The sequence below is a fragment of the Apteryx rowi genome, unplaced genomic scaffold (genome assembly GCF_003343035.1).
Source record: "Apteryx rowi isolate R43461 unplaced genomic scaffold, aptRow1 scaffold_130, whole genome shotgun sequence".
NCBI classification, from domain to species: domain Eukaryota; kingdom Metazoa; phylum Chordata; class Aves; order Apterygiformes; family Apterygidae; genus Apteryx; species Apteryx rowi.
Window position 1 is genome coordinate 1,744,922 of NW_020447531.1, and position 27,087 is coordinate 1,772,008.

A 27,087-nucleotide genomic window follows, 5' to 3' on the forward strand; every position below is an offset into this window, starting at 1 on the left:
TACAGATAGCTTTTCCTTAAACAATCTGTATTAAACAAGGTGGCTATGGGAAGTCAGCAGTTTGTTGTGTGTGTGTTTAATTAACTGAAAAATTAATTTTACATTAGATTTCAAAGGTGCATTCAAGATACATTACCTTGTCATTAGTAAAGTCAAAGCTTAGTTTGAATACTTTTAATGTTATTTCATAGACATTTTAAAAGCCATTCTATAGGATGATTGAAACAGCTCTTATTTTTGTCAGGTTTACTTCCCCGCATAAATGTTTTTATCTCTTCACTAATAAGACTTTTCAAGTCACTTATGTCAGATCGGAGAGGTTTTCTTTCCATATATAACAGTGTAAAATTATGTAGGTATAATTCTGGGGGAAAGATGCTTCAGCTTTCTGGGAAGCATCAGTCAGTGATCACATTCAGAGACAGCAAGAAACTAGTTGACTAATATGAATCTTTCATGTTCCTATTTTTTTGCAGAGTGACCTGGTTCCTTGATTTTCTCAGTTTGGGAGTATGCATGAGGCACTTTTTCTTTGAGTCTTGACATTGATTATATCACTGATTATATATTATCACTCTTTATTATGCATACAAATCAACATGTATATATATATTTATATAATGGATGTGTAATGGCATCAGTAGGCTGGTCACTTTTCGGCTGTATATAAAAGTGCTTAGCAAAGGGCATTTTTTAATGATGTTTGTTTTATTTTTCCCATAAGACGACTGTTTCATATTCGTAATGTTATCTGTTTGTTTAGATAATCAGGAAGAAGTGGAATTTTCTTTGCCTGCAAATGTGTCGTCTTTTCTGTTAATTCAGAAGCTCATTTATTGTGTGATGGGATGAAGCCTCTTTGACAAATCTCAGAACTATGAAGTCCAGTATCTGCTTCTAACATTTTCAATGCCTTTGAAAGATTTTAATTTAAAGCATGCAGAAGTGGTAAACTGATATTGGTTGCTTTTAGTTACAATTTTTTTCAAAAAAAAAATACAATTAACAACGTATAAAATGTCTTAGAACTATTACAGTGGAACATCTTATGTTAATTATTTTGTCTTTTTCTACTTTGAGAACATAGCTTTATTTTTCCTTTTTTCTCCTCTGTGCTTAATTACCGAAAGGGATCGGTATGGTTCCTATTGTTTACATCTCTGTGGACTGAGATTATTGCATTGTCCTGCTTTGCTGTTTTATTCCCTTATTCATAAGGAAAATAAAGGGTTTTTTTTTGTTTGTTTTTAAAAAGAGTAATCCAGAGTAATGAGAATAAACTGACTGGAGGGGGTAAGATATACTGTGGTCAATGAGCAGAGATGCAGGGTTGCCAAAGCCCTCCATTCCTAACTGATGCCATCAAGAAAGCAAAGCAGCTAAACTTCTTTGAAATTATAACCACATTCCATAGAGAATGTTGACAAAATTAATGGATTTAATGTATCCTCAAACACAAAGTAAAATTATTTTGGAGGGCGTTAGTGATGCTGGCCTCTAATTTGGGCAAACTGATGCAGTTCTTGTGCCTTGCACATTAGCATACAGAAAGCAGTTCTGTAGCTGCACTGATTTAAGTACAGCTGTGATTAACTTGTGCTGCAAAAAACTGAAGTAGTCCCCAATTTTGCCCCTTTCTGCTTCCCATTTGAAAAACTTTTTTTTCTCTTTGTGCTGTGGTTGGAATCTTCCTGTTTCCATTCCTTTCACTTTCCGTTCCAACAAGATGAAGATGATGGTGGAGGAAGTGAACTTTCTTCCCCAAAAGACAGCTAGCTGGAAATAAGCCAAGGAACCAGTTAAGTCATTTTTTGAGAAATCATTGTGGACTTTTTAGGATAGAGCTTCCAGTATATGGACATCTGCCATATATTTATAACTTGAATCAAAGAAGAAAAAATGTATTTATACAATGATTAGGTTTTTTTCTCTCTTAGAAAAATGAAACATTTATTTATATAAAATTATTTATTAATTCCAGGAAAACCCCAAGAAAAAAATGCAGTTGGTAAGATTGATTTTTAGATTACTGACTGATATCTCTCTTCTATGTGAGGAAGCTATAATAGCGGGAAAAAACATGGTCAGTAGAGATTTTTGTCTCATTCTTTTCAATTCCTGGTTGAAAGAAGATTTAAAAAATTCAACCTTTAGTGTAAGGAAACAGGAATGTAGTCTAATCAGGAAGAGCAGTACTACAAATTCTGTAACTTGCATGGGACTTTACTAATATGCAGAGATTGCAGGTATACTGAGTGCATATGGCTTGGGCAGGCTGTTCAAGCAGGCTATGATTTTTGCACTTCCTTTAAGTTGGGGTGTATATTCTTTTATAATGTGTTCACTACGTGTAGGAAATCTGTGGACTGCTATCCGGAGCAGCAGACCACTAAGATCACACCAGAGCTTTAACTTATCACTGAATTCCCAGTCAGAGAGGTGTGAATACTTCTGTGTGAAAAATGTGAGGGGGACAGTGTAATGATTTTTGACCCAAAAGTCTACCCTGAGGGACATCTACCTCCAAGAGTTTTCTCTACATCATCAGAAGTAGCCTATTCAAAATGCACAGTTTCCAGGAAAAATCTTTTCCCATGCTTAGAAAAAAAAAAAAATCACATGCAGACTTATGATTGGAAAACTAAAGCAAAGACCTAAGCCTATTCAGGACATCTCCCTTTGTGAGAAACAATGTCACTTGTGATTTTCTGACAACACCGAAGGAAGTGATTTTAGATATTTGTGACAGAACACAGACAGAGCGTATAAGGTCAAGTACTAGATTGTACCTGCCAAGGATCAGCCAGTTGCTCTATAGAAGAGCATGGTCAACTCCACGCATCGTGGAAGAGAAGGAGAAAGGGTATCGTGGGAGATTTCAAGCGGAGTAGTATATACTCAGTCTCCCTCTGCTAGTACCATAACTTTGGAAATTCTAAATATAGAGCTGACAACTGTAGAAGTTTTCTTAACTGTAGGAGTTTTGCGCCCTGCCCTAAAGAAATGTCTTATTACATCCCGTTGTGAGAACTAATGAAGGATTGAACAGAAAAATGAAAAAAAGAATAGTGCTACAGGTTTTGTGATGTGATGAAGTCAAAAGCAGTTTTAAAAAATGTGTATCTAAAGATAGGTACACATAAATTCATGTGTTTCACATTACAGAAAGCAGTTACAAGCCACATGATTTGAGTTGTTTAAAAAAAAAAAAAAAAAGCAAAAAGCTGGAACTCCAGAAATGAAAAAGGATGATTTGAAAACATTGAGTATAATGAAGGGAATTAAGGCAATTTGGGGATTGATATGTAACAAACTAAAGAAAGGAGGGGGGGAGAAAATGCATCTAAATCAGAAGTTTGATTGTATAAAATTGAAAAGAGAACAAAAGAACACAAGGAGAAAAACTATAATTGATAGATTTGGGGGGAAATATGAAGGAGCTTACAGTAAGAACATGCTATATTAATCCCTTGGTGAGAAAGAGTCCTGGTTATGCTGTGTTTCAACTGGAAATGATCACTTTGCAATTAGTAGTACAGGATGTGAAGAAGTGTTCAATAAATGTCTCTTCTGTATTTTGTTAAAAAACAAAACCCCCATGTGATACCATGTGATGATTATGAAACACTTCCATTCCAGTACTAACTCAGGGGCCTGTGAAACAGCAGTGTAGTTAGATGTGATGAGTAAGTTTGCTAATTTCTGTCTAAGAAGTTCACGGGATTATCTGCAGAGCACTCTGAACTGATGATGCTGATTTTCCCCCTTCTCCCCCCTACCCCCCCCCCCAACTTGAGTATGGAAAATTTAAATATACTTGGACAAATTTTTATGTTGTGTATGCAGGATGAGTTAGTTATTCTAGACTTAACAGCCTGACTCTGACCTTAGATAAAAATCTCGAAATGGCTGATCCAGGACTTGATTAACCAGGAATTAAGAGGGCAATATAATTAATGCTAGGCAATATAGCTTATTGGACAAACTCAGCTCTGATTTTATCTGGAGGAGCAGTTCATAGTTTTCCTGTAATACGCTAAGATACATACAGTGTGTTCTGTATTTACAACGTCGCTTTATGCAAATTCACATTTTTTTGTTTTGTTTTTAATCCAAAACAATTAACCCAAACAAAAACAAATAGTCCTGGGACTGGAGAGCAGAAGTCAATATTTTTTCTTCCTCGATAAAGCTCCCTAACTCAAGTCTAAAAAGTCATGATTGCTATTGCACATTTTGCCCATGTTTCTTCCAGCCATTCTGCATGGTGAAGCCACTATAAAAAGAGCAGATGAGGAGGTTTGGGGTATTGCAAGGATTTAAGATGTCATTAGATTTATGACTCCCATTCTGGGTGAGTTCTGAGATGACCCTGTGGATCATGCAGTCTGAGTTGGTGTTGCACAGAATTTTAAGAAATTAGAACAATGTAAAATTCAAAATGATATGTACCCAGTACACTCGTGATGGCTAACATGTTCTAAATGGGGAATCATCGAGTGACGATTTTAGCAGAAAACTGAAAATGAATTATTTTGTCTTATGCTCTTTGTTATTTGTGATATGAAATAGAACTTCATGCATGAAAAAAGTTTTCAAATGACACAAAAGTTTGTGAAATGATAAGCGGTTAAGAGAACAAGCAAGATCACTTGGACAGGTAGTAGCAAGCTAACAAAATCTGCATTTGAATATAGTCATGTATGAAGTCCTACATCCAGAAACAAAGCGGTGAAGATGGTTCTTGGAAGGGTGATGGTGAGTAATAAGCTGAATCCTCGAGTTCCTGGTATGATGCTGGTGCAAAGGACTAGTAAAAATGCGGTTGTGTAAATAAAGAGTACAGGACAGATGTATATCAGTAATCAGGATGTTGTATCATTTCTGTATTGGACTAAGGCAGTTATTTCTCTGTTGCTGGTACCCACAACTCAAAGTAATACATTGGAAGTGCTCCAAATCTGATCTTTTGGTTAAAGAATCAGAAAACAGCTGAAGGAGTCTAGCCCCTCAGTGTGTTTCCCTCGTAAAAGACAAGGCTCAGGCTTCAAGAGAACACCTTTGCCTGCCGCTATGTTGCACAAGGATCAGGGCTGTGGTAGTGGCTTTGGAAGTTAAGCAAACAAATGTAGAGCCAGATCCAGGGGCAGGAAGGCTAGAGAAATTTAACTCAAAAATAAAGGTGCAAGTTTTTATAGTAAGAGTAATAACAGCAGAGCATTACGTTGCCCTATATGGTAGTGGATTTCACAGCAATTGTTAATCAAGATCAGATGGCTTTCTCTCAAGAAAAGCACTACAAAGATTAAGTCAAAAAATATCTTAGTTTTGTGGTCTATACTATAAAGAAAGCCAAGATTATATGATCACAGTCGATCTCCTGGCTTGCTGACCTGTTATTCCGTGATGAAATCAGGTGTTTGTGTGCAACACACATTAATGGTGTGAGTCTGGTGTTCTGAGGGGAGCTACAAGGGAAGGTGGGAAACCTCATCATATGAAATCCATGCTTCCCCAGCATGATGAACATCTGGCTCTTCGTATGAGACTTGGATTAGTTTATTATTTTTAGTTCACAGACATCTTGAAACGGGGCTGTATAATTTGCACATTGCTTTTTTTATATTCAAACTTGTGCAAGTTGTCCATAAATGAACAGTTTAGTAACAAATGTGATGCCAAAGAACCGTACTTAGAGTTGCCTTTTCAATGTATTTTGAATTTATTTCACATTTGGTTGAAAAGTTTTTCATCAAACCTTTATTTTTTCCAAAATGGATGCTTTTTTCTTTCACATTTTCTTTACTTGAATTATAAAACATTTTCTCATAAAAAATCTAATTTCTTCATATTGAAATAAAATTTTATATTAGAGTCTTGAACTATCATGTTTATTGTGGCTGTTTTTGAAGGCCAAGTGGGAATATACATGCATACATATATACAGACATATACATACATACACACATATATATATATGCAAACTCACAAATGCATAAAAATCCATAGCTTGTAAAGCTGATAGTCTAGATAAAAGGGGCAAATATTTAGACAAAGTAATATTTTAAGCCAGATTGTTAGTATGATGTCTATAGTTCACGTCACCTGATAGATCTCAATATGAATATGAAATCTTGTTTTCAGTTTCTTCATCTTTACGAAATTTTCATATCAGGTGTCTACTTAAAGCTGAATTATTTAAATACTTATTCTTTATTTTTAAACTGAAATAATCTGTCTGTTCCTGAGAATGAGACTGGCTAAAACCTTATAGTATCCTTTTTTTAAAAAAAAGCAGTTCTGCAGTCTCTGTGCTTCAGAGTGAGGATTTGGATTTTGAAAGAAAGGGTATGTGCTGTGATGCATCTTTTGCTGTCCAAATGAAAAAAAGCATCCAGATTTGGCAAAGGCATAAGCTTTAAAATACTGCTTTGATTTCCATAGATAAAGCATCTGAAGATGTCCTTATCAAGTGTACTTGTGCTTCGTTCAGCTGTATTTGCTGAATACATACATTATCCGCACAGACCAGCTCTGCTCCATTTTCTTTACAGCCCCTCCTTGTCTCAGACGGGGACACGATGTCGGACAAGGGTGAGACCTCTGATGAGCGGGGTCTGGGACTGCCAAGGCAGGGGAAGGGAGTCAGGTCAAGCAGCTGGAGAGAAGTTAAATGCTGCAGACCATGGTAAAGAGGAGGCAGGAGGAGATGCAGTTTCAGAAAACAGTCTGTGTGGGAATGAAGTTAAAGATGAGAAACTCACCATCTTTCTGCTCTCCGCAATATTGGTGAAAATAACCCATATTAGCAAATGGCACTCTCGCTTGCTTTTGTTTTTTCTATGAGCTCAAAGTGCAGGACATCTGTTTTGTAATAGTAAGGTTTTCACTGTCCCTGTGCTCATCGTGCTTGCAGTCACAGTGCCAAAGGATGATTTGTTGTTGTTAGCATTGCTTTTTCCAAAACTCAAGAAAAGACATACCAAAAATACTGAAAGAATGTTAAGGATGCGAAAGCTATCACGCAAAAGTCAGAGATGCCAAAGTTAAGGTTGTACGTGCAAGCTTAATTCAGTTCCATCCTTGCGTGCGTATTGTAATACAGGCCTTGACTGTATGCCTGGATCCAGCTTTACTGCCAGACACCTGTTTTATTTAGCACATCTGATGGACCTGTTCTGCATAGTCATGCTGTTGGATTGCTGTCTTACCAGTTGAGGAAAAGGGGTGGTGAGAGCGAATAGGGCAAGGACTGCAGGCAGAAAATAGTAGTCGCCTGACTAAGGCAGCTGTAAGGAACTGAATTCTGCCCTGGGCTCTGCCACTGAGTTCCTGAGTGATGCCAGCATGTCACATTTTTAGGAAGTCATCACTAAGTATGTGTTTTAGTTCCTTGCACTCAGCTTTGGGCTGATTTGCAAAAATGCTGTGTGCTCAGTATTCTCCAGGAGAAGACAAACTTTGAAGTCAGGAGGAGATGTGTTTTGAATATTTAAATAAATACGTTTCCTAAGTGAAAAATAAGGGCCTAAGTTTCTATAATAACCACCTGTATTTTTTTGCTGCCTGTGCCTCAGTCAGTCATGCTAGCAGCAGGCATAGTGCTGATCCTAAGCTCAGACGATGCTGTAGGTGAAGCACTTTGACTGCTGATAAACTTCACAGCATATTCTCTTTGGAAAGTAAGCCACTGAACAGTTCTGAATACTGCGGTAAAAGGTACCAGGAGTCATGTAGTGGACAATGAACGTAAAGTAAAATATTGAATATGGGAATATTCTGGTGAAGCACACAGGGCAGGGTACTTGGAAACAGGCTTGTGTATGTGTGCCTGAATGTTACGTTTTAATCCATCTACATGAGGAGATTGATTTGTTCAGACAAACTCAGTTAGGTCCTAACTCTGAAGAGCTTGATTTTTCTATTCCTGTGCTCTGTTTGGGTTTTTTGAGTGCATTAATGTGGGAAGTGAGTCAATGAGATGATAGCCCTTAGTGTTGTGTTTTTGTTGGTACTAAGAGATTTTCTGGGTTTTATTCATGCACTTTTCTTTCATGGTTTTTTAACTTCACTCTCTTGAACACTAAAAAGACTTGTATGGATAGAAAGGAAGCAGAGTCTCTTCAAGATATAAAGATATCAGTAGAAAAAAGTAGCCCTAGGATCACTTACTTCCACTTGCTTTCTGCAGATGATTTTAATGGCTTTAGTGGCCTGCAGGTGCTCAGTTACACTCATGCCAAATTAACTATTATCTTGTAACTGGTTATAAATAGAAATAAAACAACTCTGAAGAAAGCTAATTTCTGATTTGAACCCCACATCTGCTCTTGTAAATACTAAGCGTTTCATTTCATTCCTCTGTATCAATGCCTTGCCTTAAGTATTTTGTCAGCTCTTTGGGTGAGGGTACTCCACACACATTGCCTGAAATGAAGGCTTCTGGGCCATGACTAGCACTCTTAGGGGTATTGCAAATACAACTAAGTAAAGATTGTATTGATTCTGGGGGGTGATATGTAGTAGAGGGTTTTACTCTGTCTCTGTGGGTGATTGGCACATACATTGTACATGTGGCATGAATGCCCATGCTTTTTTTTTTCTTTTTTTTTTTGTCTTTTTATTTTTATTCTTTAAGTTGGGTACTTTGAGAAGAGTTCTATAAGCTCAGAAAGAAAATTGCTGCTTTGGAAATGAAATGAACATTTAAGGATGGCCACTGTAGGAAAGATAAGTACATGTCATGTAGTTTGGTTAACAGTTTGTTGTACCCCTTCCTTCCCCCCAAATAACCAGCAAAAAACTTCATTAGCTGCAGTACTTGTGCACAAACAAAAGTTAGTGACTGGATCAGCTCAAATATATGGTGTGTATGTAACAGAAAGGAAACTAGTTTTGGACAAATACTGTAGAATTTCTTTTTTGTGCTCCTCCATGTAAAGTGAAGCTCTGTAGTTGCAGGAATCAAGCTGTCCACAAAATAAATTAAAGTTTATTGAATATTCAAATATTTAAATAAATAAACCTGCAAGTATTAACCAGTATCGCTTACGATGGTTTTTTTAATCTGTTGGTTTTTTTTCTTCGTGGGTTTATTTTTTCGTGTGTGTTATTACTTGAAAGAAGGCTTATATAAGGGGTCTGTGCTTTCCACTTTAAGAAGCAGGGTGGGTGCATCTTACTTGAAACCAAAAAGTCAGTTGCTTCTAATGGTATAAAAGTCAGAAGTTAGAAAGGAGAAGAAAAATGAGTAAGGGCCTATAAAAGGTAATATACACACTGGAATGAATTCAGTTCTTTGGATGGCTGACACTGACATATATTTAGATCATATAATGTAATTTTAATATCTGAATTTTGCTGTTCCATTGCTAAAACTCTCTATTAAAACCCACCATTTTTATTTGACAAATAAAATAATCTTGCTTAAAAGAACTTCAGCAAACAGATAATCAGCCAGCACTATTGGCAGAGCTATGCAAATTTTTGTGTATATTAATTGATAGTGATGGTCAAAAATAATCAAGTAAACAGAAGTCGATTTGATATACGGATGTCAAATTGGTATACAGATGCTTTCCTTCTCTGTGTACACAAAAATATGCCTCTTCTGTCTTGAAAGCATGTTTTAAAGCAGTTGCTTTTTTGTTAATCTTAGGTCGTGTTATGTAACTTGATTCTAAATATGTTAACAGGTACTGCTGAAAAAATGCAGTTGTTAGATTCCCAACAGAATGACAGGTCAAGCAATATCAGTATTCAGAAATGTGCCCTTCAAGATGTGTATTTTCTTTCTTGGTCTCAGCTGCTTCTCCTCTTGATAATGTTTCACGCTTGTGATCATGTCTCCTCTTAGCATCCAGCTGAATCTTTCAAGATGATTTACATAAACGTAGATGTGTTTATTTCTGTGTTTTGAAATAGAAGTAGATAAAGGCTGCAAAGTGCCTTTTTGGCATTAGTGCAGATGCTTCTCACAGGGAAAGTATTACGGCGAAAACTCAGGGTCAGACCTCCAGTTCTTTCTTGTTGATGTTGCTGCTGTTAATTGAACCCTGTGCAGCAGCAGATTCTGGTTGTGAACTTACTACTGCTTCCTCTGCTACTTGAGCTTTTTCATTGAGCTCTGAGTGCCTTTAGCGTATGTCTGAATAAGGACTCAAAACCAAGTTGCTACTTTTCTCAGTGACAAATTTTAGGCAGCTTTTTTTTTTCTTTCTTCTGAAGTGAACTGTTTTAAAGACTAGTTTTAGAAACTCCATGCTGCTGCCTCTTGGTCAGAATATAACCTTTTTTGGCCCAGGTCCACTGCCAACTTTAAAATTAAAATGAAAGTGAACATCGCTAGTCAGTTTAAATATCTTGTGGGTTTTTTAATGTTATATTTAAACATATATGTAATGACTGTTTAGTTTTGTCTCCCCTTTTTTCCTATTCCAAGGAAGCTCATATGGTCAGCTGTTTAAAAATAACCTTCTGAGAAAAAGTCCTAGAGTCACATTTACTAGCACAAAAGCCCAGCTGAGATTGGCCTAACGTTGAAGCATGAAAAGTTGTTGCTGCCACTTCCTCCTTTCCCGGCTCAGGCCCGTGACTACATTTGTAGCACTTAGTGGTTCACAGCTTTTCAGCCAGTTAACCTCTGGCTCTTGAGGACTGCCTAATTTTCTTGAGACAAGCATGATGAGTCGCCTTTCTTCACTTGTTTGCTTGTTTCTAACATCCTGACTGGACTGCCCCAGTCTTTCCTCAATGCATTAATAGCTCAGTCTTTCCTCAATGCATTAATAGCTCAAATTCTACACAAGGGGGTTCAGTCCCTCCCCACCAGATCCGTTTTTGCTCCTTCTTAATAAACTAAAAAAATCCTAGGAAGATTCTGTTCAGCAAAATTGTGGACCATAATTTTGATACATTTGGTATTTAGAATATTTAATGTAGTGCTTTCATAATGTTGTTGGTATTACCTGCCCACTTTAGGGCAGTGGCTTGCATTAAATTTGTTACTAATGGATGCAGAACTGGGGTAGGTGCAAGCCAGTGCACGGAGTCTGGTTGCCCACTATTCACTGGTACTGGAGCAGCATTCGTTCATGGTTTTAGTTACTGTGATAGGGCCCTGTATTTGCATACAGATTTCCTTTGTTTTTCCATGAATCTGCTCTGACTAATCCCTTGGCCTGTATTTCATTAGAAGTGCTGACTACAGAATGATGGTTTTGGTAACAGATGAAACAAAACTTTTTCTTTTTTCCTTCGCATGTACAAAATAAAAAGTACAGGATGACCATTTCTATTCGATAATTGAGCATGTGTCTCACTTTGTTAGGAAAGCCATATTCTAAGGATACAATTCACTGCGGGTCTTTTTGTAAATTAATGCCAGTATGGTACATCAGTTCTCACTCCCGCTTATCCTCTTATTCTCGCCCCTTCCCAACCCCCACTCCTCCCTTCCTATTTTTAGAGGCAATACAAAGCTGTTTTGCTTCAAGCAAGAAACACAGATTAGGAGAGTTTTAACATTTTGCAGCAGATTTCTAGAAAGCAGATGAGCCATACTTGTATATTCTGCTCCTAAAATGGTGATAAACTGTTTCTACGTTGTATTCATGAGTGGTTTGTGTTTCCTTTTTTAAAAATTGTACTCCTTACCTCAAAGCTATGAGCAGATGACAACTGAAGTTTGAGTTCTGGCAAATTGATGTGTGGGGAGTGCAGGTTCTCCTTCTCCATGTGCAAATGGGTGTTGTGCAGTGTTTCCTGTGCTCTTGTGCAAATAAAACTAAGTTCAGAGTCTCTGTGTTCCTGTGATCTACAAACTAAATACTAAGAGTATTAAAAGAGGACTGTTTATTTGGTGGCAATAAAAATCACGCATACTTTCAGGAGTCCTAAAGACCCTGCAGATTTATTAAACTTTAAAGAAAATCATGTGTGTGTGTGTTTATCTGTATTCATAAATATATGTATATATATATATATATAAAACTCACACAAAAGGGTGCTGTTAAGAGTTGTAATGTTCACTTTTGTGTCAAATGCAGATTTGCAGCACTGCAAACCTCATATTGAATGAGGACACTAGATTTTTTTAGCTTAAGTATTCTGAATGTTTAACGAGAAGTACTTGTTTTAATACAAATAATTATTTACAGTTCTTAATAATGTGGGAAATAATTGTGATCTAGTTCTCAATTCTTTTTATCTTAATGGAATCTATTGCTGAAAAGAAAAGAAGGGACAATTTAAGCAAATTCTTTCTGTCAGTATGGCTCTTGTACGAGCAATTAAGTAAAAAAAAAAAAAAGGATAGTTAAAATAGTTTAAAAAAATCATGAAGACACATTTGGTCTGATAGATAGGGATCTATCTAAGTATAGCAAGAATATTTTAGTTGGATAAAAATTAATAAGTCCTATCGGTTTTAAAGTCTGAGAATAAAAAGTATTCTGGGTGGTGTTATTCATAAACTTTTGCTATAGAAAATGTATGTTAAAAGAATGTGATTGTGGGTGTATTTACTGAAAGCTGAAGTTTAGCATTTTTTCCCTGGACTTAATTATTGTGAACCTGATTGAATGTGCTAAGTGTGTTTTTAACAGGGCACTACATTTTACTCAGTTCATCAGAGTTGTCTAGGAATCTATCCCTGCTCTGGTTAAAAGCAAGTCAGTCAGTCCTCTCAGGTAGTTTTTTTTTCCTTCCTGAAAGCCCCATCTTTCTAAAAAGTTTTTCATCTTCCTATCTCCTGCTGCCATCAGCACTCTTGCAGTGTAAGGCTTTGCCCTGTCTGTCCCTGTGAGCATTTCTGCCTACCCTGCAATCACGAGGGAGGTAGTGAAACTGGCACTTCAAGTAGTCATAGCTGCCTATAATGGGGCTCAGAGCAATCAGTGTGATTAAAATTTAAACATGGTATCCAGCATGCTTTATCCACTGTTTGTAGGAGATCTCATTTTATATCTTTATGTTAATATCTAGCAAAATATGAATGAGATCTTAGATTTTTAGTGTGGTTTGGTACTGCCATTCTTTTTTTTTCCTCCCCTTTTATGTTGAACTGTCAATTTGGTTTTTGATACCTTTTATAAAGGGTTGCAGTAACACTCATTGGGAAGACACCAAAGGTTTGTCTTTTGTGAAGTTGATATTGATAACAGGTTGTAAAGAACTGTAGTATCTATCTACACTTGGCTGAACGGATCTGAGCTTTTACAAAGCAAGCTTGACACCCGGCCAGTTTTGGTCTCTGTAGACCTAATAAATGAAAGAGATTTTTCCACTGCCCTGTCACAGAAAACAAAAACGCAGCTTACTGAATTGGCTGTTCACTGCCAGTTTAGGAAAAAAATTGTCATTTTCTTGCCCTGCATAATGAAAGCAGTACTAATTAGTAGAAAGCACTAAAACAATTCCATATGCTTTTCATTTACTATCTGAAAGCCTTAAAAAATTCTTTTTTGCATATGATTGTGATAGGAACTTCTGAAACCTGTGAGTGTTGTTAAGCTTAGGCTATTAAATTGCATGTGAGATACAGACAGTGCTTAAGCATACAGGAATCGCTACAGAAGAGTTCCTTTCAAAAGTAATCTTGTTGGTTTGCAAACGCTTTCCGACATCTTTGCCTATAAAAGTGAAATAGGCCTTTTCTTCTTTGAAAAGTCAAAATAAACCTCCAATTGGTTTATAGGGCCTTGCACTCGGGTTGATGGCGTTTCTGTCCTGTCTGCAGTGCAGAAGGCAGAAGTGGGGGGAAGCGGGAGCCCCTTGCATCTGGTTAGCAGGCCCCGCGCTGCAGTTGTCTGTACATCAAAGAACCATTTGATGGTCGCCATTAACACCTTCCGGCATAATATCCCCATCTCGGGGCTGCCCGTCCTTGTCGTCGTCGTCCTCCTCCTCCTCGCACAGCTTCCAAGCTGGCACTCCCAAAGACTTGCCTTCTGCACAGAAGGGGAATAAACAGGAGGGAAGATGCGGGGTACGCGGGGAGCGAGGTGAAAGCGGAGGTGGAAGAAGCACCATATGGGAAGCCCTAGTGTTACCGAAGGGCGATTTACCAATTTACAAAACTTTTTGCTGGCCCTCGATAGGAAGGGGAGGCCGTGCTGCTGACAGGCAAGAGGAGAAAAATAGAGGGCTAGGCTGGCCCCTTATTAAAAAGGGGAAAAAAACCCCCAAACCCTTGGATCCAAGGATGATGCGTGTGCGTATGCGGCAGCTCCGGCAGGTCCCAGCGTGCCCTGGGCTGGGCACAGAGGTCGCGCAGGCGCAGCCATGGCCCCGCGCAGCGCGGCGGGGCGCCCGGCTTTTGCCACATCCTGTGCTGAGGTGGCTACTCGGGAAACTGGAAAATTCAGTCGCCTCCTTGAAAGGCGGCAAGACAACAGTAAAACTAGCCCGCCTGGTTAGAAACCAGTTGGGTAGCAAATGTATAGAAAGGCCCTTTGCTTCCAGAAAAGTGGATGGAGGCAGGAGGAGGGCTCAGGTGACTCCAGGGAGCTGGTGAGGTGGGTAAATAGTCTGCGAAGGGGAGGAGGATGGAAACCTGAGGAGGCACTGGGTGCTCCCCAGATGTGTGATGAGCCTGGCCTACACTCAAACCCAAGTGTGAAGCGCTCTCTTTGCCTCATTTAATTTGTTTGTAGGCAAAATTTCTTTGCCCCTTGCTTGCCCTGAGAGCTTTAGTGTAACCTGGTGCAAGCTGCGGACTGGAGTTCGTCTGAGCTGCAATATGGCTGCTTTTCCCTTCCCTCCCACTTGCACTGAAGGAACGCTTGAAACAATTAAAATATTTTCTCTCTGATGAGAGATGCAACTTATTCCATTTGTGTTCAGCAGCAACAAAACCAGTTTCCCCATTTTTTGGAGTGGGGAGTGGTGGCAGTCTGGAGAAGCATCCTGGAAACAAAAAAAAATTAGTCATAAAATTTAGTCATAAAATTGGAACTGTTCTAATTGTTGGAAGAACTAAGCAGCAGCTTTTTGGCATTCTTCTTCATCAGTATGAGAGATTTTATATATATATATACATGTACTTAAATACATATACATATATGTGCATGGAGTATGCTACTGGGTTTTGTAGTAACTTGAGTAGAGTTATCTCATTTTAAAAGTTATATGTAAATGCTATAAATTCTTTATGACTCAGAAATTTGTGGAATTAATATATAATAATCCTTTGTTTTTATGTTGTAACTGCCACTGAAGGTAGATATTAAAACCATTTTACATTTAGGAAGATTATGTGATAGAGAAGCCATTTCTTTATCCAGGTTATATAGTGAGTTGCTGGTGAGTTGGCTTAAAGGGAAGAAAAAAAAAAAAAGGGATGCTTGGCAGCAAATCCAAAAATAATAGAAACCAGGCAGCTCAGTTTGAACCAAAACTCTTAGTTACTATTGTTGTTTTTTTTTCCTCTTTGGCGAAAGCTTACAAAAAGCTTCCATAACTGCTGCACTGTAAAGTTTTGGCTGTGTTAGCTATGCGGTGTTCATGCTGCCTAGTCACACTCACTAAAGATTGAGAGAAGTACGATTAAGAAGATAATGAGGTTATCTCTGGCCATTGACTGAAGAGGGGACTTTCTTCATTCCTTGCATAAGGGCCTGTGCCAAACAAGCTCTATTACTAGGTGGTTCCCTAAGTTTTTTTGGGGTCCCCTCCCCAAGACTAACTGTTGATACTAAATTTACTCATTGGTGACTGGCATAAACCTGTGGAAATGTGCATTATGTGAATTGTGGTGAATTATATAGTTCTGCAAGACTAGCTATAGATCACTTATCGTGGCTATGGACCATGGATTACAGTTTGGAATCTCCTGATTTTGAGGTATTCTGAGTTTCTTCACTTTCTGTAGGACAGAGATGACCATGCTCCAGTATGCACTGAGCTGCAGAGCCAGAGAGACAAGATCCAGAGTGGTTATCTAGCTTGGCTGGATGCGCTCACCTAATAGCAAAGATATCTGATTTCTAGTCCTGGGGCTAGTAAGTGTTAATTTATGTATGCAAAGTGGAGAAGCAGCAGCAGGTGAGTGAGGGGGTTTTGTTCAATAGGCTAAAATGAGCTAATCTAGGAGGGAAAAAATGGCTGCTTCTAGAGGAGAAAGTTCTTCCCCTTTTTCCTATCTTATTCTGCATTGCCTTGGTCAGGTTAGTGAGCTGAAGAGGCTCACTAAAAGGTAGGATGAGCGCAAGGGAAGGGACAGGATCACATAAACTTTTTAATAGCAGTTTGCTGGCACCCATTGAACATTTCTATCCAGAATAATTAATAAAGTGGTGTTTTGGGTATTTCCATGAGAGGAAGGATTTGTAGGTTCAAATAAGACAAAAAAGAGATTAACTGTCTTAAGTTTTGCAAATGTAGCCGAGGGGGTAGAGGAGAAATCAGTATATTGGATTAGAATTGTCAAACAGCCTTGACACAAAACCACATGCGGTCATGAACAGAGTATTTGATAGAAAATATTCTCCACTCCTAAACATCATGGGTTTCTGGCTCAAAACTTATAATTTCTGGGGCTAATCACATTGCTGGAAGAGCAAGATGGTGTTAAAGCTGACATTTTAATAGGAGAATCTCACAAACTAGGCATGAACATTGTAATAGAGTTTAATGATCTTTGATTCATTAAGAAACCTGTGCCTGACATGCATTTTTGTATATTTAGGAGCACTGAAATTTCTCAGTTTTCCTATTTCTTATTCTCTCTTCTGCGGAGAACTTTCATGTATTTTTGGCAAATGTATAAATTTGATCAACTAGCATTGGATTTCTAAAAGTTATCTAGGTAGAAATTAAAGCATAGTTTAAAAATAGGAATAGGCCCCTGAGGCAGAAAGAGGTGTGACAAAAACGAATGGACACAATATATTCCTGCTCGAAACTGCTGTAATAAGAGGGGGATACCTTTAAAGGTTTGCTTTGTTTGGTACAGCCCTGATAAATATATGCCAGGAGTCATCCTTGCTCTGAGTTGTATCATAAAAAGCAGTGCAGTGGCCACAGAATATTACAGCTGCATTCGCATTTGTCATAAGCTCTTTCTGTTCAGCTTTCCATGTAGAATGTCCTTGTACCTGCGCTCTGTAATTTGGTTTTGCTTTCATAACCTCTCTGATTTAATTTTAAAAAATGTAAAATCACACAAAATTATATAACTTTTAATTTTCGCAAATCTGAGACTCAAGTGCATGCTTTTGAAAATGTAAGAGAATATAAGTGGACTGATTTTAGTTAATAATATGTAGAAAATTTACTACTTTTCTGTCAGATTTTCTATCTATTCTGCAGCTATTTTTGGCTCTCTAGTTCATAGACTAAGAAAAACAAATTGTCTTGTAAAGTACATCAAATGAGGTGAGCTTAAATATTGGTCTAAAAGAAGCACTTATGAAATGATGAGCAACTAAAACCTTTAGTCAGCCAAAACAGTGCCTCAGCTAGAGGAAGCTGCAATAGTTCCTAAGAAAATCAATGAGGGACATCAGTTGATGTGCATAAAGCTATGGTAGTGTCATTCAGTTTGGACCCTGCGTTTCTCTAGATGCTTGGTAAAGAGTGGCACTAAACCTTAAAATATTGACCTGGAGCTAAATCCGGTGGAACTCATCCTGCTGCTTGGGACTTCATTAACGGCAGAGTGTTCCTGCTGTTGCTGTTGTGAATGCTTCCTGTATAATCGGCAAAGTCTCGTATTCCCAGACCCACGTGCTTCATTCAGTGTGGTGATGAGCCACAAAATTATGGAAGCTGTGTCATATCAGCAGGAAACTGCAGGTGCTGTTGTCAGTATTAGTCATTTTAATTTCTTCAGATTTCTTTTTAATAATCTGTCCTAAGTCAATATAATCAATGGAATACAGGTATAAGGTTGCTATTCTGTTTTAATGTACCTTTCAGTGTGAGGACAAGCTGTGAGCAGCTGTGTGTAATGTACTGAGGAGCAGCAACCTTAATTTGGGAGTCTGCTTATTTGCATGAGACCCATAATGTTTTATATTGAGTTTGTGGAGTGTTATTTGAACAGACTGAAATAAAATCTTAGACTATACTATTCATGTTGATGAATACATGAAGTAGTTTTTTGTGTTGATGCCAGTGTAGCAGTATTTATTTAGGATATTACAATTTTCATTTGTAAATTTCTCTGAGACGCTTCTTAAAATTAATAGGTGAAACGTTATTTGGGGACTTTTGGTGACAGAAAGTCCTAGTGCTGTAGGAAATTATATCCCTTACGATGATTTAAAGAGCAGCTCTCCTAAACAAACTTAAAAACAGAATTAATTTTGCCATGTAGAAAAGAATCCCTCGTCAAATCATAGCAGTAAGTTGGTCATAACACATATGGTATTTGCACAGTAATGTGGCCTTGTGATAACTGTATGAATAAGAAAAAATTGCTGAAGATTTTCAGAGAAGAATTTGTACTTTAAAAATGCTGAACATTCCCCCCCCAAAACAAACAAACAAACAAACAAACAACCACCATACCTTACAATTAATTGATGGTCTTGGATCAGTCCTCACAGTTGGGTAAGATGTTTGATACACTTCAGTCAGTTGGCTTCAATCCACATAAAAATACAGTTTTAATCCTAAAGAAGATTAATCTTTGATTATTTCACTGCACTGAGCCTCACCTTTTTCGTGACATATGTATAGCAACATGTGTATATATTCACAAATCTTATATAAATACATTCAGTCCTAGAATCTTTTCAAGCATTTCTGTTTTTCAGTGTTCTCTGATTTGTTTTACATTAAAACTTTTCTGCTTGATATTTAGTGTTTCAGCCCATAAATGATTATTTCAATGACAAAACATTTATTTATTTATTTTTAAAAAGAGGTATCATTTTTGGAGGTCTGCTGGATTTCAGATGAGTTTTCAGGAACATTATAGTGGTCTGTATGGTCAACTAAGTCTATTACAGTGGTTTACAGTTGAGAGACAGCTACCAGTGCCTGATACTTCTAATCAGTTGAGTAATGATGTATGAATGGAAATATTTTATTTTCCTTTTTCTTCATTGAAAAAAGTCTTTTACTGACAGCCCGTATGTTATACTCTGCCAAATAAAATAGTGCATGAAATTCTGCTCTCCTTTTTTAGGAAGAGGTTTAGTGTAGATTCCATGATTGTACATTGCAGTACTAAAGTGTAATTCAACCTAATTATAGTTTTCTTCTTGACTGTAACTAGTGATCAGAAAATTATTCTGCCCTTAAAAAACATCTAGCTATTATAGATGCTCAATAGCCAATTTTGTTACTTAAACTGAATTCAAGATGCAATGTTATTTATTAGTCATTTTTCAAAATGGAAATGAGCTTTTAATGTTTCATTATGATTTTACACACTGATGTTTGAGCTGTTCAGCTTACTTTCATAAAAATGAATGTTCTGGGAACATGCATGGAGGTCACATACTTTATTGCCACAGATAATAAGCGTTTTTTGAAAAGTAGATATGTCAGATGTCTCTGGACTAAACAGATAATCCCACAGGAATATTCAGTCATTCCTTAGAAATAATTAATTCTTATTGAAAAATAAATGTCATATTTAAAATTGTTTTAGTTGTCTGATTTCTGTGTATTTTACCTATATTATAATTTGCACACATCTGTGAACATATGACAGTTTGTTTCTCTGTTTTATTGGTCTGCTCTTCTGGGCAGTGTTTTTACAGAAGTATTTACAAGAACCATTGAGAAATTGTTGTCTTGTTTGCTATGAAGAGCTCAGCAAAAAATCTGTAAATGGGATTTTACTATAAAAGAAATGTTGTCTGTTTTGAGAGTTTTTTCTCAATATTATTAAGCTGCATATGTTAATGCCACTTAATGTGTTTTGGGGCTGGTTTTTTTTTCCATGTTGAGATAAGTGACTGCTAAACAGAGAAAAAGAAAGAAAAAGTTTCCCTGAGTTTCCATGCCAAAAGGTTATCTCACCTCCAGGCAGGGGCAGATGATCACAAGTGACTGAGTATCATAGTGAGAAGTTACCTTTCCTCATCTGAGACTTTGTAACTGGTAGGTGACTGCTCCCAATTTAGTGCAAATGTGAAGTAAAATGGGTTTGCTTAATTATCTTTGTTAGCAGTATGTGACCTTCACAGTGAATTAAGCTAACCCATTTTACTTCACGTTTTCATGGCCTAGAAGTATTTTGTGAGCAGTTGTAGCTTTTCAGCCAAGCACTGGTAACTTTGGGATGAAAATGGTGGTATCTTAAGAAACAGTAACTTGATTCTGTATGGTGTGACTATACGGTTTGAACACCGCTTGTAGGCATACAACAAAACCGATGGCAAAGGCAGATRAGGCTTGCACTGCATTTGCTTAAGCACTGTACAAGCGCCATAGGTAGTTTTTGGGTTGACTGCTGATCTTCAATTTTGGTGATTGTATGGTTCTGGTTTGAGGGGGGTGCCTGGCTTACTCCATTACGGGCTGCATGAGGTGTGCCAGGACTTCTGCTGAGGAAGGCTGCCTGACGCTTTCCATTATAGGATGCTGTTTCGAGTTTTTTATAACTTTGCAAAACATTAGCCTTTGGGGCTGAAATGTTCTAAATTGGGTATTTACCTCCAGCCGATTTTTTTTTCTGCCCAATTATTTAGCTCTATCTGAGAAGAATGTGGGGAAAAATAGTTTTTTCTCACGTGTAGATTTTTTGTTATGAACTTTTCATGGAAATGCTCTGATGTCCCTCCCTTTGAAGCAGAGACTAGAAATTAGACAGCAGCGGGAAAGCGCTGGGGATAGGCACTGGGGAAACAGGGTGAGTCAGAGCTTTGCCTATTGTCAGCACTGTGAAAATCTCAGATCTAACCAAACTGTAAGCTTTTAAAGAAATCACAGTTCTCACATGCCATTTGGAGCATGTCAGAGCTGTATGGCTGCCACTGACAATGTTTTCCTTCTTGCTGAGCAAATCTATCTTCTACTGCTCCACATGTGCCATCCCTAAGTACCAACCAAGATACACCTGGGCAGGGGTCTCAGCATGTTGTAAGGAAGGGACTTGGCCATTGTAACTGAGAGCAGGTCCGTTATTCTCAATTATTTCTCCTTGGGCAGCTTTGGAAGAGAAACTGCTTGATTTGGAGAAACAAAAGCAGGACCAAGGGGGTGGGAAGTTGATGAAGTTCAGATAGGGAAAGAGAGAGCTGTACTGGTTGGGCAAGGAGCCTAGTGGCTGAGTGGACAAAACAGCTGCCTGTTACCTAGGATTGGGCCCTGGGTGTGCTGGGCACTTTTCAAGCACTGAGTAATAGTGTGGTCCCTGCCCCCAAATAACTTAGACTGTAAATAGAGAAGACAGACTCGGTGTGTGAGGAGTGAACATGGAGAGAAAAATGTGGTGTCAGCACACTTCCTATCAGACCCGCATCTCTTTATTCTTGTTATCTTTTTAGGTGGGTTTACTCAGGAGACAAATGGATAAAAAAGGAGAAAGAAAGGAGCAGGGGGTGAGAGGAGGAGGACAACTTGGCATTAACCTAAAGCAAAAAGAGAGAGAGGGAGGAGTGGCAAAGAACGTAGCACAGGGGAAGTTTAGGCATATTTGTAGAAAGCCTCTACAATGTTTATATAAGGCCTTGATTTGGCCTTTTGCGTTTTCATCATCTGTCTCTGGTGACTTCATTCTTCAGCTTTTCCCCAGCACCGCAAGGCAAAAAAGGAGGGAGTGCAGGCACCAGATCCCTTCCTTTCCCTCACCCTCCTCTGCCTTCCCATCTGGAGGCTATTTTGAGCTTGGGGTAAGACAAGTTTAGCCCTTCTCTGTCATCGCAACAGTTCCCTGTGTTTTTATGGGCAGCAGTTTAGGAACTAGGAGCTGGTGAGTGGGATAAAGAGACGGTTGAAGGGGAGTGGGATCTAATAAGCAGTTAAGATACAGGATAGCTAGAGTTGTCAAAGGCAGTGAGATGGAGGAGAGAACAAAGGCTGGGAGCTGGTGAACCTGCTGATCAAGGCCTGGGCAGTGGGGTGGGAGAATAAACTGTGGGCAAGGACTCGAGTTAATAGAAGTGTCTGTAGAAGAATGAAGGAGGGACAAAGGAGGGGGAGTCTGGGGGAGTGTGTGACATTGCCAAGAATGGAAAGACTGGAAATAACTGGAGATACAAGGAGATAGTCCGTAGTTTGAAAAGCATTAGGGAGTGGAGATTAAGGGAAACCTGGCAAGGACATTGAAGGTAGGAATGAAGAAGGACCAGGACTTGAATCAACACAGGTCAGAGGATATGGGGTATCAGGCTTGGAGAAAACAGGTAAAGGAGTTTGTTCTGGAAGATCATTTTCTGTAAAGATTCTCAAATGTAAATAAATATTCTTTGGTTTCAGCAGAAGCTCCTTGGGAATATGTGTTTTATCACCACCTACTGCTAGTCCCTATGGAGAGGATTGGTTTGCTTTTGCTATCAGTTTCTCGTTTACTCCTTTGCTGCTACAACTGCATAGTATATTTCTAAAGATTTCAGCTCTACTGCTGAGTTGTGTAGGTGTCAGTGTGACACCATCAGAATTTCTGATGTCTCAATTTGTTTTTCTAGAAGTTGATAATGCAAACATTTTTGCATTATGGCAGTGTCCAAGTTAAATAATGCCAAAAATAGGTTTGTCTTTGCAAAGCTCTTTAATTTGCCCCTATGAGAGTAAGCCTTATAATGCAGTATTTGACTTCATGCTGACATACTGTTTTTTTTTCCCACAGGATCCCTGCTTCATTCGGCGCACAGGATGGACCTGCCCTGGGAATGAGTCTGGCTTATGCAGTGGAGGAAGCTGTTCTCTGTAGTACCCCTGCCTCATTTATTGCCGAAGTTGGGATTTGCGTGGAGAGCGAGGCAGGGGATCGCAGGAAGGCAGAAGGTGTTCTGATGCTCTGCACTGCCGCGTGCTGCCCTGGGGAACTGTATTCTCTTCCTGTCTGTGCTCCAGAGTTCCTATGTGATGCTAGGTGAGTTGCTTATTCCTGTCTTTGCTCATGTTGATACTAACTGTATGTCTCTTGCTTTCTTGTGGATGACTTGAGATCTTTGAATCTAATTTGGAAAAGCTCTGAGCACTGATAACTGCAAGTGAGGTGGTGGGGGATGATGTTTGAAAGTGTTATGTAAATCACAATGTCATGCTAAGTACTGTGCAAAAATTAGGGTCGAGTTATGTCAGACTGGAAGCAAAGTTGTTTTCAGAACTGGAGAATAATCTTGACCTTTAATCTTTCCTCTATTTTATTTCTAAGTTAGGAATAACAGAATAACAGTAGGAGTAACCATTATGTTTCTGAAGCACTCAGAGAGGTGCACTGTTGAATTCGCAAAAAAATTACTTGTTCAGTCTTCAGAAGAAAGTTTGAGTGGCATTCAGTAAATAAAGTGTCAGACCACAGGCTAAACACTAAGGGTAAAACAGATTCCTATTTTGATTTGTGGTAATTCTGTACACTGAATGAAGTAGAGGCGCTGTGGAAATTGTGTGACATAACTGCAGGGCGTATCACGCCACATATGCAAACAATGGCAAAGTTTAGGTTTCCCTAAGCTGCCCCTATTTCTGCCATTTCCTACTTGCCCCTATTTCTGCCATTTCCTACTTGCCCCTATTTCTGCCATTTCCTACTTGCAAGTGCGTGCCTTTGCAGGTTGATCTTCATGTAGATGTTTGTATCATGAAATACGTTGTGGTGTAAAAAGCACTGCATTTTTTGATTCTGTCAGCTCAGATAATATAGCTACGTAAAACTAAAATAACAAGTAAATTCATCATTGATCACAGGCACATCCATCTTGTGCCTCATTATTGTATCAGATACAAAGTACAGAGTGTTTGTAATACCCACTATCAGAATGGCTTGAGGTCAGAGTTTCAACTTTATTTCTTCAGTATCAGGTTTTCTATTTTCCTAGTGTGATGTCCATAGCTAGCTACAATGGTGTTGTAATCAGTAGATAACAGTGAATTTTTTGGCTAGGGCACAGTTAAGCTAAATATTGTTTTAACTTAGCTGGCTTGAATACAAAATATCTAACATTAGATCAGATTTTATGAATTAACCAAAAGTTTGTCTTTGGGACCTAGAAACACAGTGAGCATATTTGCCAGGTAAGCTGTTAGTCGGTATTGCAGAAGAGAGAGTCAGAAAAAGCTATGCAGCTTTAATAACGGGTAAATATTATATTCAATAAACAGAGTATGAATGCACATTCCACTTCCAGTCTGCTCCCAGCAGATCTAACACACGTGGCTCTCTGAAAGGCTGCAGTAATGCTTTAGTCATAGAGCAGTATTTTTAAGTGCTGCTTTCTAAGAAAACCGGAGTTATTTTTGAGTACTGCCATGCAGTGCAATTGTTTCTTTAAATCTCTGTGTTCAAAACAGTAAACAAAAAGGGAGGGGTGGGAGAAAAGGATCTCAATTTTATGAGCAGAAGTTAAAAATGAAATTATTTGCTTTACCTAGAGCATCGAGAATCATGTTGCAATTAGCCTGATGCAATAGTACATATTACAAAACGATCACACAATTCACAGAGTCTACTCAAGAGAAGCACGGGATTGGAACAGCAGGGGTGTTGTGGGCCTGCAGGGCAACGCATTGGCAGAGCTACGCGGGGAAGATTATCGCTAATGTGGAGGGAGGAATGCCAAGAAAAATAAAAACTATACCGTTTCCGTGTATTCCATAAAACTGGGGATGTGGGATAAGAGGGAGAGTTGTTTTATCACTGTGCTTACTTTATTTCAGTGGCCCTTTTAATCTGGTATGGAAAATATTTTGTTATGTGAATTTTAAGATAGGGAAAGGAAATAATGGAAATAGAAGCTAATTTTGAGCTAATATATTTTGAAAGCTGCTAATAATATTGGCATTTTATTCCTAGTTCTTTATTTCTACAACAGAAAAGTAAAATTCCTTTGGGTTAACTGAAACATCTGTTGAACAAATTGGTTCAGGTTCATGAGTCTGTTACTAATACTGAGAAGTAGATGATGTTTTATAAAACCAGTTGAGTCTGGGGTTTAGTGCCCATATTCTTTCATTTTTTATTATTATTAAAGTAGGTAATTTTAAAGTGTTGTTTTTTCTTGAATATAGCAATACTGTGATATATTTCTACTATTTCAAGCTTTACCTTTGTTTTAATGAGTTTTCTTCACTGTTGGTTTTAATCAGTATTATTAATACTCTTTATAAAAAGTCATGGGTTTCTAGGTTTTTGACAAATTCTCACTAATGCACCCTAGATTTTTTGTTTATCTTTTTCAGTGCTTTTCAGTGCTTGTGTTTCCTTGTTTCTGTAGTTTCTTCTACCCTCTCTTACTTATTAAGAAAGCTTGAATGTTAACAAAAATTGAGTTGCGTAAGAGTTCACGTGCTCCTACTGCTTTTTCCTCATTTGGAGTAATTATTTTGTCTGTTACATCACAGTTGGTGGGACGATACCATATGTGACAAATCCGTTTATGATGTCAAATGGTAGAAGCTGAGAATGCCGTAAGAGTTGAAGAGCTAATCTCATATGAATTAATAAAGCAAGAAAAAGGGAGAAATTCGAAACACTTTCTAAGATTTTGTTCACGTATCAGGAATGCTTTAATTTAATCTTATGCATATATGCTCATCTGAAATTAATTTAGGATCGCTAAGGGTTCGATTTCTCAGGTACACTTCCTATCAAGATAACCACTGATAGGAAATCACAAGTAAGTGTAATTTTAAGATGTAGTTCTGTATGCTTTACTATTAAATACACAAAATCAATGCAAGGTCTTTCTTGGTTACTGCATATAACTAGCTATAATGCTTTTACACATTTTTTTGTTGATCACTGAAAGGGAAAAGTTGAACTTTGAATTTAGGCAATGAATATTTTCTTGGTAGTACCTGCATTGCCTTGCAAAACCAAGGCCGGCATTAAGCATGCCCATTCCGTGTAGTTGTAAGGTATGCCCTTTCCAGCTTCAGGGTCAGGGCACTGGACTGTTTGGCGTAGCTCAGTGTATGGGTCATAAAGGATACAAACGGAAGCTGACAATAATTTCTAATGTTATTTTAACAAATTTCCCTTTATTTTTTATTATGACTATTTCAAAAGTTGTAATGCACACCAATTATGTGATAATTTGGTTGTCTTCTTTAAAGTAGAGGGTAATGGAAGTATAAACAAAGGGGACAGAAGTGGGGGATATCACTACATTATTTTATGTGGATTTTACTGGATTAAAAAGGAATGGAAATGTATAGTTGAGTAATGAGGGGCATGTGGGTACTGGCAGCATAAGGAGCTGCCCTACAGTCGATAAGATGTTCCCAACTCCCCTTGTGTTAGCGTCGTCCTTGGTGCAGCTTGCTGAAGTTTCAGATGACACGCATGCGAGGAAGCGAGGGGGAAGTTTTGTGGCTGAAGGCCTGTGCCAAGTCTTTTTGAAGTTGTCTGCAGCAGCTGTGCTGGAGCTAAAGAAAGGCTTTCTTTGCTGCCATCGCAACATCTGCACAATCTTTAACAGCAGAATTGTTCCACTAGAATGTATCGTTTTTGCTAATCTGGGTTGCCGTCATTCGGTCTTTTTTTTTTTTTCCTCTCTTTTTAGAAATGTTCGCATTACTTTTGGGGATAAGATTGCAAAGATCTGGACTTGTGTGTTTCCATATAGAAACTGTGCGTTTCAGAAGCCAAAAAAAGCTGAGGCTTTGGATTTGAGCCTTTCAGTATCTCAGTGAGGCTCTTAAGGTTTTAGACTGCACCCTGTGAAGTGGATTTTGTACTTCCTCTTGTGTTTTGAGGATAGAGGGTGAACGTGGGGCCATTTGGGGGGAGATTTGTGCAGTGTCATTGCGGCTAAACTTGATCGCATGGCTAGCTGCCTGTAGAAGAGTGGCCTCATCCCTCTGGAGAGGATTACCCCCTTCCTCCTCATGTCAGTGCCGCTGCCACAGTTTGGGGGCGAGGTAGCTCCGGGAGCTGAAGGAGCGCTCAGCTAACCACTTCTTTGGCTGGATTAGTTAGTTGGCTGTTTGAGCTCTTTGAACATGCCTATCCTACGGTTGGAC

The 27,087-nt window shown here is 38.3% G+C and overlaps 1 protein-coding gene across 7 annotated transcripts in view; it reads left to right on the top strand.

Annotated features, from left to right (window-relative positions):
• Nucleotides 1-27,087, top strand: part of NCOA2 (nuclear receptor coactivator 2) — a 198,499-nt gene that overhangs the window by 50,279 nt on the left and 121,133 nt on the right. For all 7 annotated transcript variants that reach the window (XM_026056258.1, XM_026056257.1, XM_026056259.1 and 4 more), the window contains one exon: nucleotides 22,748-22,993. The gene's annotated coding sequence lies outside the window, so the exon portion shown is untranslated. The remainder of the gene's footprint in view (nucleotides 1-22,747; nucleotides 22,994-27,087) is intronic.